The sequence below is a fragment of the Meleagris gallopavo genome, chromosome 5, assembly GCF_000146605.3.
Source record: "Meleagris gallopavo isolate NT-WF06-2002-E0010 breed Aviagen turkey brand Nicholas breeding stock chromosome 5, Turkey_5.1, whole genome shotgun sequence".
Classification (NCBI taxonomy): Eukaryota; Metazoa; Chordata; class Aves; order Galliformes; family Phasianidae; genus Meleagris; species Meleagris gallopavo.
In genome coordinates this window covers 13340220-13351623 of record NC_015015.2, presented here as the reverse complement: position 1 = coordinate 13351623, position 11404 = coordinate 13340220, and the positions used below count along the sequence as shown (strand labels likewise).

The 11404-nt window shown below is 35.8% G+C and overlaps 1 long non-coding RNA gene across 1 annotated transcript; it reads left to right on the top strand.

Annotated features, from left to right (window-relative positions):
- Positions 1-27: 27 nt before the first annotated feature.
- On the top strand, positions 28-11390 carry LOC109367693. Its single transcript, XR_002115013.2, has 2 exons — positions 28-1317; positions 5145-11390. It is a non-coding gene; the product is annotated as an uncharacterized LOC109367693 (long non-coding RNA).
- The last annotated feature ends 14 nt before the right edge of the window (positions 11391-11404 follow it).

Genomic DNA, 11404 nt, shown 5'->3' with positions numbered 1-11404 from the left:
AAGAAAAAAAAATAGAACAAAAAAAAAAAAAAAAGAAGTCTAATGAAATGCCGAGTTGTGCTAAGTGTTTTATACTGCATAGAGTCCTGCTAGTTTTTATTTTCTATTAAATACATATACTGATTAAGTTTGGAATGGGTTTGATAAAATGGCAAAAACTTATCATCACAGAATAAAAAGATAAATACGATAGAGGCAAAGAGAAAGATGGACCATCAAACAGATAGCTAGAAGAGTCTATAACTAGCAATGATATTCTTTCATATTTGTGTTTGGAATTCATATATTGCGGTAGCAATGGAGGAAGGGCTAATTTCCATCCCCACGTGAATCATTTGCTTATGTAGGATAATCCTATGTGCACAATTAAAACACTCCCCATAAACACAAACATGTAAAGAGTTTTATGTTGCTTAAACTTTTAAAGATGCAAAAAGCTCATGCTTCTGACTTCAGTGAGCTACATTCTTTCATAAATATTTGTAAGATACAGAAAAATTGTTTAGTGATTCTCAATATACAAAGGTAAGGTTTTAAAGTAAAATAGAGAAATAAACAAATGATTAGTCAGGTTCTGTTTGGATTTTTTGAAGAAAAACTTCCAGAGAATTGAGTGAGAGTGAAGATTTCTTGGAACAAATTGGGCAGGAAATTCATACTTTGGAGATAGACCAGAACAAAAAAATCCAGGGACTGTCAAATATTTTAACAGAGTGGAATTGAACATGTGCATAGGTGTTGTACTGCATCCCTATGCAAATGAATTTTGTTCCAAGTAAGGGAGACAATAAGATGAAATAATTCTTAGTCAATGCAGACTATCTATTAAAAAATTGCTGCTTTTAATCTAGTGGATATTCAATCTGAAAACAGCTATATCTTCCAAATAATTATTAATGGGATGCTGTGAATGATGACTTCATTAGAAGGTAATCCCTAAACAGACGTCAAGTGATTTGCAATTTATCTTCAATACTAATTTTTGTAATGCATAAATAAATGTAAACAAACAAGTGGATCATATATAAGCCATAAATTCAGACATTTTGAGTCTGTCTTTTGTTGCCTTGCCTTACAAAAATAATTCAACTCTCAGTCATTTTTAGTCTTAGTCACTCTAAATACAAGTAAATGATATATACATTTGTTTGCAAAATGATGTAAGCAGTAACTTTTTTTTTGTTTTGCCAGTGTAAGAAGTTTAGAATAAAGCCTTTATAGTGTTTATAACTACTGTACACACACCTAGTCTGAATGTTGCTAGACGACGGTTTTGAATAGAGCTGTAATATTATATTCCTGTAGCTTGGACTCAAAGTAAGTACACAATGGGTACTTTTGTGGGATTTACTTTTCATTCCATATGGGGGTGTAAGTTTCAAGGGGGTGTAGCACATCGCATTTTCGTTAATGCATTTGATTTTGCTTCAGACATTTAAAGAGCTGTCAGAAAAATAGTTGGGAAGGGATCAGAAAGCAATGTTAATTTGCCAATTTAAATGTTTAGCTAATTTTGCAGAAGTGAAAAGTGGAATGTTCTCTATGAAAATCCTGTGAATATTAATGGCACAAGCTTGTAAGCAGGTCAGTTGATCTGAGAGTTTTTACGTTACCTCCTCTCTTATATTAACCTAACTATTTTGGTCCAAATCTTTAGTCCCAGACCGGATGGACATGTTAGCAGTACTGACAGAGCAGAGAGGCAGGAGACCTGTGGTAATTGGCCACCTGAGGATTTACTTGGCAAAGAGGAGATGGTGGATACAGGGGTGGTTTGAAGCCGGAGTACATAGCCATGCATCGCCATTCCTCAAAGATCTAAAGGGTCCAAAGACCCTTCCTATTCAAAGATGAGAAGGCTATTGTTGAGTTCTGGAAATCTCAACCAGGCAGAAAGCATTCATTAGTGGATGCTGTAAGGAAACGCAGCTGAGCTGAATTGTAACTGCAGCTCTGAGTTAGGAGAGTTAGGCGCCTAGTTACTGGAACTGTGTAGGTGCTCATGTTTAAGTGCTAGCAAATTTTCACTAGTGGTTTGCAGTCTGATGTACTTCCCATTTAGGTGGTACAGTTAACAGATGTTTACAATTCCATGGTGAGATAACAGGTAATTTAAAGCTCACAGTTGTTACCCTGCAGGAGGCATGTATATACCTCCATACATTTGAATTCTGTTTAACATGTTAAGAAGAGTTGTATTGGCAAATGACAAATTCATTAAGCCTTTAACTGCCCTGCTATACCAATCAAGTTCTTTTCCACTTTGATTCACTCTATTGTTTGTTGTACATTTAATGCAATCTCAATTAAAAGGCAGTTCTGTAAATTCTACTTCACTGTACTCCCTTTATACTTTATGACCTGCTCCCTTTATATTTTAAAATAGAAAAAATGTACCCTGTCCCACTGAAATGTGGGTATGCAAAATAGTGTTGCTCACTTGTTAAACGTTTGAAAGAATGTCTGAGTTTCCTAACTCAGTCTATCCTTTAGGGCTTAACATTAAGAACCACAGTGTCAAGATACATCATAGCTCTGTCCTAAACAAATTTTTTTCCCTCCCTTCTTGCCGCTTGTAAGAAGACTATTTGTTATAATAAAATAAATCTTTTTATGGTGGAGTACGAGAACTAGGTTTCTGATCCTCAGTGTCATCTGTAATACAAGAGCAACTTGTACTCAGTCATTTCTTCAGTATATTCTACAACTCTTATTAGAAGCATTTTAAAAATTAACTCTCCAAATGCCTTTTGGCATTATCATTGTGATATTCTTTGGTGAGCACATAGGGATTTTCTTTGTTTGTTTTACAAATGTATTTATTGTAACAAATATCAGGAAAATGTTAGTACTAGCAGTTATAAGAAAGACAGATTGGAGAGAATTAAGTGTGTATGGCTTGGCAACAAATATGTAGAAATTTTCGGTGACCATGGGTGACTTTCTTTTTCCTTTGCTTTGTGGAAAGAGTCACTGATGCAAAGAATTTCTGTGTCTAAAAATTTGTGGAGGAGGTACCTGTAGGTTTTTAAAAGTAATAATTTATATGCCTGACAACATGCAATCTTGAAACCAAAATGTTCCCATGTGAAGTAGGTGTTCAATTTTATGGATAAAGTATTGAAAGATGTTTGCAGCAAATCACTTGCAAGCAAATGCATTGGCTGAAAATTGTTTTCACAGAACATTTATCAGACCATTTAAAAAGTGAAAATTTAGTGAAAAATCCCTAGCTGTTTGTAAATCATCTGCAAATCATCATTTGCAAACAGGAGTATAATGACTGTGTCAAATGAATTATTGTGATGTTTTTGCTCACTGCTAGCCAGGTGTACCATACTCATACAACAGATGTTTGAATTTCTCAAGCTGTGCAGAGGCTTTAAGAGTCAGGCTAGCAGTACCAGCAATGAAGGTAGTACGTAATGCTATTTGAATATTCTCTTACACAGAGTGTTCATGATTTGACTCTCTCTATTGGTGCCTAAACTTGAAGAACATTGGTTTACCAGTAATTGTTCAGCGATGTTTATCAAACCTAGAGTTTGTCAATAAATGACAAAAATCCAGTATTTAAGGGACATCTTGGAAATAAGCTGTACATGATATGTGTATTGGTTTAGACAATAATTAAGAATTTACGAAAGACTGGTTTATGCAAAGCATATTTTTATCTCCTTTTGAATGTTGGCATAGAATAGCACAGAGATCAAGAAGTTACAGATTCAATAGACTATTGAAACACATCTGATGCTGTTTCTCTTGCTAAAATTATAAAGTACAAAAATCTCAAATACTTGTCAGTATTGCTCTAAAGAATATTGATAATACACTGAAATACAGTATTAAAGTAGGCGTATATGCCAAATAACCAGTCAATAGTAAAACAGCAACTTCCAGTGCACTTAGGTATTTCTGGTACTGGAATTTGTTAAATCTAAAGTATAATGGAGATTCTTTTCCTCCAGACAAGTTCAGTCTCCTCTTTTTCTCTCGTCTTTACTAAAGGTAATGGTCCAAAATTAATATAAGAATATTTGGAAGTGTCTTTTAATATAGTAAGTAAATCTGTTATTATTTAATCCAAATGTAAAAAGTAGCTTTAATTAATTCAAAGCCGATAAAGACTTGACCAAAGAAGGAGTTCAGCATCCTGGCCTTACTCAGAAACGCAGTTGAATATATGTACATTGTTGTAAGAGACATTGCAGCTTCTGTAAAAGTTGAATTATTACATGCTGTAATCAAGCTTGCATTTAATTGCTTGACTGTCAGTGATATCAGCCTAACTCTAGTTAGACTAGTTTTGCTCCTGCGTCACAGTCAAAAACAAAGGATATTATATGATACAAAGTTCTACATCAGAAGGCAAAATATTCCAGAATTAGAGGCAGTGCACTCTTAATTGTGTCTCTCCATGTATTTGCACTGTGAAAGTAAATCAGATATAGGAAGTTTTTGTTTCTACAGATTGTCCATTACCACACAGAAAAGAGCACTTGTTCTTTTTTTTGTTTTTAAAGTACTTTTCTTCAGAAACTCAGTCTTGTATACCAAAACCTGAAGAGCAAATGGCATTCTGATGATTGATTTTAAATACAAATCAAAATCCAGAAAGAAAATACCCAAAGTATTTCTAAGTGATTTAAGAGTAAATCTAGCATTTAAATAGTAAATTACATCCTTAAAGAAACACAGACAATGTTACCTCGTCAGCCATATGCCATTTGAGGTACCACATGTAATCTTGAGGTTCCACCATAAACAGTCACAAAACAGAAGTTCTAGTCAGAAGTCTGGAGGATAATTTTGGACACCAGAAGTCTACTGTGGCAGTTAGGCATTGCATAGGTGCCTAAAGCATTTTGAAGATCTCTCTCCGATTGCTACATTGCAGTATGGTTTGAATAAACATACAAAACACATGAAATAGTCATATTCTGGTAGTTGCTAAATAATTTACTCTCCAGTTGTGCATGAGGGCGGGAACTAAGGTGAACAAATACCATAAAGGACCAGACTGAGAACCTCAGAGGAATGCATGCAGCGCTCACGGGAAATCACCTGCTTTGATTTGGCCTTGCAAAAGGGCTTCCCTCCTCCAAACAGAGGTAATCACGTTCCCATCTTGCTTTTCCTTCTAGACAACAGCCTCAAATTCCAATCACCACAGGAACGGGGGTTGTCTATCCTGGTGCTATTACCATGGCAACTACCACACCATCACCTCAGATGACATCGGATTGCTCAAGCACCTCCGCCAGCCCTGAGCCCAGCATACCCGTCATTCAGAGCACTTATGGGATGAAGACAGACAGCGGAAGCCTTGCTGGAAACGAAATGATAAATGGAGAGGATGAAATTGAAATGTACGAGGACTACGAGGATGATCCCAAATCAGACTATAGTAGTGAAAACGAAGCCCATGAGGCAGTCAGTGCCAACTGAGGAGTGTTCACAGAATTAAAGTACTCAGACTCTTTTTTTTTTTTTTCGGATTTTTTTTGAACAAAAAGTTCTTAAAGAGCCTGCATGCATGTGTGGCTCCTACAGTTACATCAGCAGAATGGTCTTAAATGTTTCTTAACGTGTGAGACAGATTGTTTCCCTAATTTTTCATGAACTTGGGTTTTTTTGTTGTTTTGTTTTTTAAATTTAGATGAAGACATATATTAAATATCAGACATCAGGACTTGAAAACTTATATGAATCAATAGCTGTCTTACAAGTCTTACCTTTTGTCTTTTTCCTTTTGGATGCTGATAAAGGCTTAAGTTACTGTTTTAGATGGGGGTTATACATTCTCACTCAGGTATGCTGTGCCAGCCTACAGGTTGTGAATGTGTTTTTATTCTGGATTATTTTAGAAAACAAAAACTGCAGATTTCATATTGTGAAATAGAACAAGTCCGCAAGTGTGCACATCTGTGCATCATAGCTCATCTTTAAAAAATCGTCTCTGAATTCCATTTTTTTCCATATGTATAGCTGAACTTCTGATGTGCCAAACTTTTCTTAACTTTTGAATCTTAACATTTAAAAAAGAGTCTTAAAGGAGACACTGTAAAGTCTTAGACAATCCTTTGGCATCTTAAAAAAAATATATATAAAAAACTAATTTTTTTTTCCAGAAAATGGTGAAGTACTCAGGAATCTGGAGACAGGATATTCTTAAGTAGTGAACCTGGTTGCCATAGTGCATGTGCCCAATTGCTTTTGCCTCTTGATGCCATTAGTGTGAAGTTTTAAGTAAGCACAAAAGAGCGATCACCAGCTATGGAAGGGCCTGTCTTAGCAGTGTGAGGCCACCTTTGACTACATTCTCTACCCTTTTGCTTTTAACCCTTGCATTCAGTCTTAACACATTTTCTCTTAAATAATTTATTCATTCCAGAATGTCAAGGGTCCAAATACTTAATATTTATTTTTAAAAGTACTGTTGGTGGCATTACACTTACAATTCCTTATTGATATTTTAAAGAGCTCCTTCTCCTCCTTCAAATTACATAGGTATGTGAAAATAAAAGTGCACCTGCTACTAAAACGAACATGACATTTATGAATGAGAAATTCAATTGTTTCCATAACAGTGTGTGTTCAAGGAGTACTTGGAAACACTCTGATATATAACACAAAATAAAGTGAGTATTTTTATATGTACATACAGTACAAATACTCTAAAAATTTGTGTTTATAGTTACAAACCTCTATACTTAGCTGGACAGTAAAGGCAGATATGAAATCAAAATCCATATAGAATCTACCGTGATGAATTCTTAGGGCTTGTAGAATCCTGCAGTGAATCATGGCTCCACACATCACATTTCTGTTGTCACCTGAAGGAACTGTTTGCTATCTTGAGTATTTGTGCAGTGATTTATATGTGAGACTCCTAGTGGAGGAGGGAAGGCCACAAAAATAACTGGCTTGCAAAGCTGAGAAAACGATGCATCAGAAATATTTACTGAATATTATTCATACGGGAGTGCGAACTAGATCTTCATGGGTGTTTGTAAAGTTCTTTGGGATCTTTGGTGGCAAGGTGTACCCAAAGTTTTTATTTGTATTATTACTGGAAACAATGCAATTGCTACAGAAAAGTCTAGGAAATACACAAGAAAGTTATATTCAAGGAGTTTGTTAATGTTCAGAGAAGGAAAAGAAAAAAGAAATTGCCATTTTTTTCCCCATTCGCATTCCACTGCTGTTCATAAATATATCTCTATATAAAATGCAGATCCAATGGGCCTGGTGAATACCTGTGCTGAAGCTCCTCAACTCCCTCAGCTTTTATTTTGAACTGGATATGTTCAGCACATTGATGATAAATTCGGACTCAGGCTGAGAGGCATGAATGAGCCTAGGACAGCTCTTCCCAAAGTCTGAGGGAATCTTCCCACAGAGCTGAATGGGCTTTGCATAGACACCAGACAATGAGAGGATGGTAGTACTAATGCTGGTCATCGTCATGCTGTTGCACTATCGTGCAGAAATTCATGAGGTGCAATGATAAGGAGCTGCCATTTTCCTCAGAGCCCCGGTAATACCTCTTAGAGCAGACAGAGCCATTGTTGCCACTGTAGGGATCACGTTAAATGTGCAAGAACAACCCCCAAAACAAAGAAGACCGTTCAATTTACAGGACAATTTATAAAGTTAATGGCATAGAAACACAATGGTTAGACTGCTCTGACCATTTTGTAATTTGGAACAAAATGCTATATTTTTAATATTTATTTAAATGTGTTCTGAGTCCATGTCTAATAAGCAATAAACCGGTCTAGCCAAGACTTTAAAGGCAAATGCTGTGTCGTTTAGCTGGTGAGCGCCCTCTTCAAGCTGGCTAAGGTACTGATAGAAAGTGTTTTTTGTTCTCACAATTGCTTGGGAATTGGAACTGTTTTTAATACATTCAGCTCAGATTGGGGGGAGGGTACCATTATTTCCTAAAAGAAATGACTATTTATTAATGTCTTACATAATTCTTATGTTAGAAGTATCTCTCCCTCCTCCCATGTCACTTTTTCTCTCTTGCTCTTTTTTTTCTGGTTTTGTTGCATTGGTAGAATGCTGTATTGCTAGTATTGTATTTTATGTAATTATTTTTTTTTTTGCACAAAGGCAAACATTTAGATTAGTTGGTTAATTTTTTTAAATTTTATGACCATGCCAAAATAATATTCTGCAGGCTTGTGGAGAACAAAGGACTGTTCTTTAGGACTGAAACTTGATTTTGCTTGTAGTACAAAAAAACACACACTCACAGATGTTGTTTCGTAAGTGTTATAAGCACTGGATATAAATGGTATTTTTTATCACTTCTGACTAATGTGAAACTGTTGTACGAAAACTACATGAACAAAAGTCATCTGTTTCGACTCGTGTGGGCCTGCCTCACAGTTGCCGGATTTGAGTCATTTTTATGTCTTGTTATTTCATTTATTTATGCAAAATACATGTATGTATGAACACTTTGTTTTAGCTCCAGCCCTGCCTCAGTGCTGATGCTCTCTATGTTAAAGCCACATTCTTGAAAATGACTGGCTGTTCAGGAATTGCCAGCTAGTAAAAATTGCATTTATTGGCTGGTAAAGTGGGAGGAACATATTTGAATTTGAATTGTGCATGTGAGCATTTTATTCTATTTATTAGCCGACATTGGCTCTAAAATGTCAGTAGAAGGAAGGACAATCATAAGGATAAAAAACAACTTTTTTACTTTATTAATCGGAGCTCAAAACAAAGTTTTTGATGAATTTACCATCTCATTTTAGATTTTTTTTTTTTAAATTGTGTAAATATAACATAGGAAATAGAATTTTATTTTTTGTTCATGGATACTTAGTGAAGTATAAGTTATGTATTTACTTTTGTTCTATATCAGTGTATGTTGGTCCATATTAAATGCTGACAAGTCACTGTACCTCATGTAGATGCTGAATTTACACCCGCAGTGTGAGCGCAGTATTGTGGACCTGTAGCTGGGACAGCAAGATGCCTCACTTGTGCTCTCACTGATTTTTGGTAGCATATCCCACAAACACAGAATACTTTTTTCTTGTTTTAGAAAGTTGATACATGAAACACACAAAATTGCAGATACAGCTGATAGGAAACACAATTATTTTTTTTTCTGAATCCAAGTAAAACTGATTAAATGTTTTAGTTCTTAACAAGAATGGCATTTAGAAGTCAAAAGCATATCCCTGGAGAGATTGTCATGAATATAAGATGGCTCTTGCAATGCAATCAAGACTTAGTAATATCAAATCTTTATTTTCTACATTAAGTAAATCACACTATTGTTACATTAGGCTGCAATGTCAGGGGAAAAAGTTCACACAAAACACAAACAGGACTTTCAGAATTGCTCTTTAAATGTTGTGTTTGAGATCTTCTTAATAACTCTGACTGAAAAAAATAACAACTCCATTCAGATAATACACAAATACAGTAATACTTCTCCACGAATTAGCAGCTTATTTAATTAGAACAGATACAATATATTTTCTTTTTGGAAAAATTTAAATATTTGTTTTCAAGAGAAGAACACTCCTGAAACTGTCTGATATGAGCTAGTATAGTTCACTTCCAATTCCATGGAACAGGGTTCAGGTTTACATGGAGGCATGACTGATGAAATAGCCTAGTTCTGGTTGATACGTGTGTTCGGATGTCACCATTTAGTTAATGAAACTGCCTGCTGGGAATACACGGGATCACAATGTGCTCCTAAATCAGCGTACTCAGGTGCAGCACAAGGCAGGGGGAGGGCAAAGGACGCTACTGCTCGGGGTGGGGAATGCAAAACAAACAGCGGCATTGCAACGTATGCAGCAGTCAGCTGAGGACAGCTACTGCTTTGAGCATAAACACAACCTCCGCCCAATGCAACCTGAACCGCGGTCCTCTCACTGGGTTGGCTTTCTGGTTTCATTTTTTGGTCATACCAAAGGCGTGGCATTTCAAAAATCATCTCCTAGCAAAACATACAACAAGATTAACACCCCCACCCTCCCTCAGCAAAACACTTACCTACTTGCTTAATTTTAAGCATGTTAGTACTTCTGTTGTGGTCACGAGGACCAGTGGAGCGTTGGCGTTAAGTAGGGCAATCTTTGCTGAACAGGGCCACAGTGTGAACAACTGCACTGGAGATGCAGCCAGCAGAATGTATGATAGAGTTCTTCATGTTTTTATGAGACGTTGATGAATGGGCTTGGACCCTAGGTGTTTTGCATGCTTTTTTAAGATTCAAGTTGGCACTTAAGCATGTTCTTTTAAAAGAATAATACTATATGACCTCATCTGATCTTTTACACTTACTCTTTTGCTTTAAAAAACAACTTCCCCCAAACCTTTTTTTATATGACCCATTAATATCTGTGATTTTTCTCAGATCAAACTACATTTTTGATATGCTGTAATGTCCTACTAAGAAGGAAAAAGAAAATAAGATATAGGTATATGCAAATATATTTCATTTTAATCCATTGCCCTTTTTTTTAAATACCAGATTTGCTGGAAATGGTGACAAAGAAGTATTCTGAGATTTCACACGCTGGGTAAAAAGGGGTGGGGTAGGGTGAACTGGGCTAAAGGAAAATTTATCAAATTGATATTTATGGCAATATGAAAGCTATAAAGCAACTTAGTGACATGGCTTGCTTTGTAATTTCCGCTTTCTAAAAACCACAAGTGAGGTCCTTGGTGCTCTTGGATTATGGGGAATGTGCAAATATTTAACTGTTTGTATGCTGCACATTGCAGACCTGCTAGTGTGCATTCTCCGTTTGTCTTCCTTTGTCATTTGTGTTTTGCTTTCTAGAAAGCAATGTTGGTTTTTTTTGTACCCTTCTTCAGCTTGTAGCAAAATAGAATGCTTAGCATTTATGTTCATTCATTATTGTATTTCCCATGTACAAATTTTTTTATTACATTAAGACAAGCTTATAAGCTGTTACTACATAACTTATCTTACTGTAACTCTTATTTCCTGACATTGTAATTTGTTTGTGATGTATATTGTGAGATTGTACTCTATGTTAATTTAATCAGCACAATTCACTGACATGCTGGACTGACATGCTAGCTGCTGTTTCAAATTGTAAAGTTTGTGTAGACCTGTTGGGACAACTGAAACTCTCTTGTCTAGGTACTATGCTTTGATTCCTATAGCAACACTGTGGGTGCAGCTCTTAATGGTGGGGGCTGCTTGTTGGACACCCACTGGCTAATTTAACAGGCAGGTTTTCTTTGTAGAAATTCTATATACAATGCAGGTACCTACCTGGGCCCATGGCCGGTAATTATTTGGGCGTGTAGAGGAAAAACTAGTGTCTATTGCTGCTTTGAATATGTTTTAAAGTCTGAAAATGTAAATAGTTTATACAAAAAAAAATAA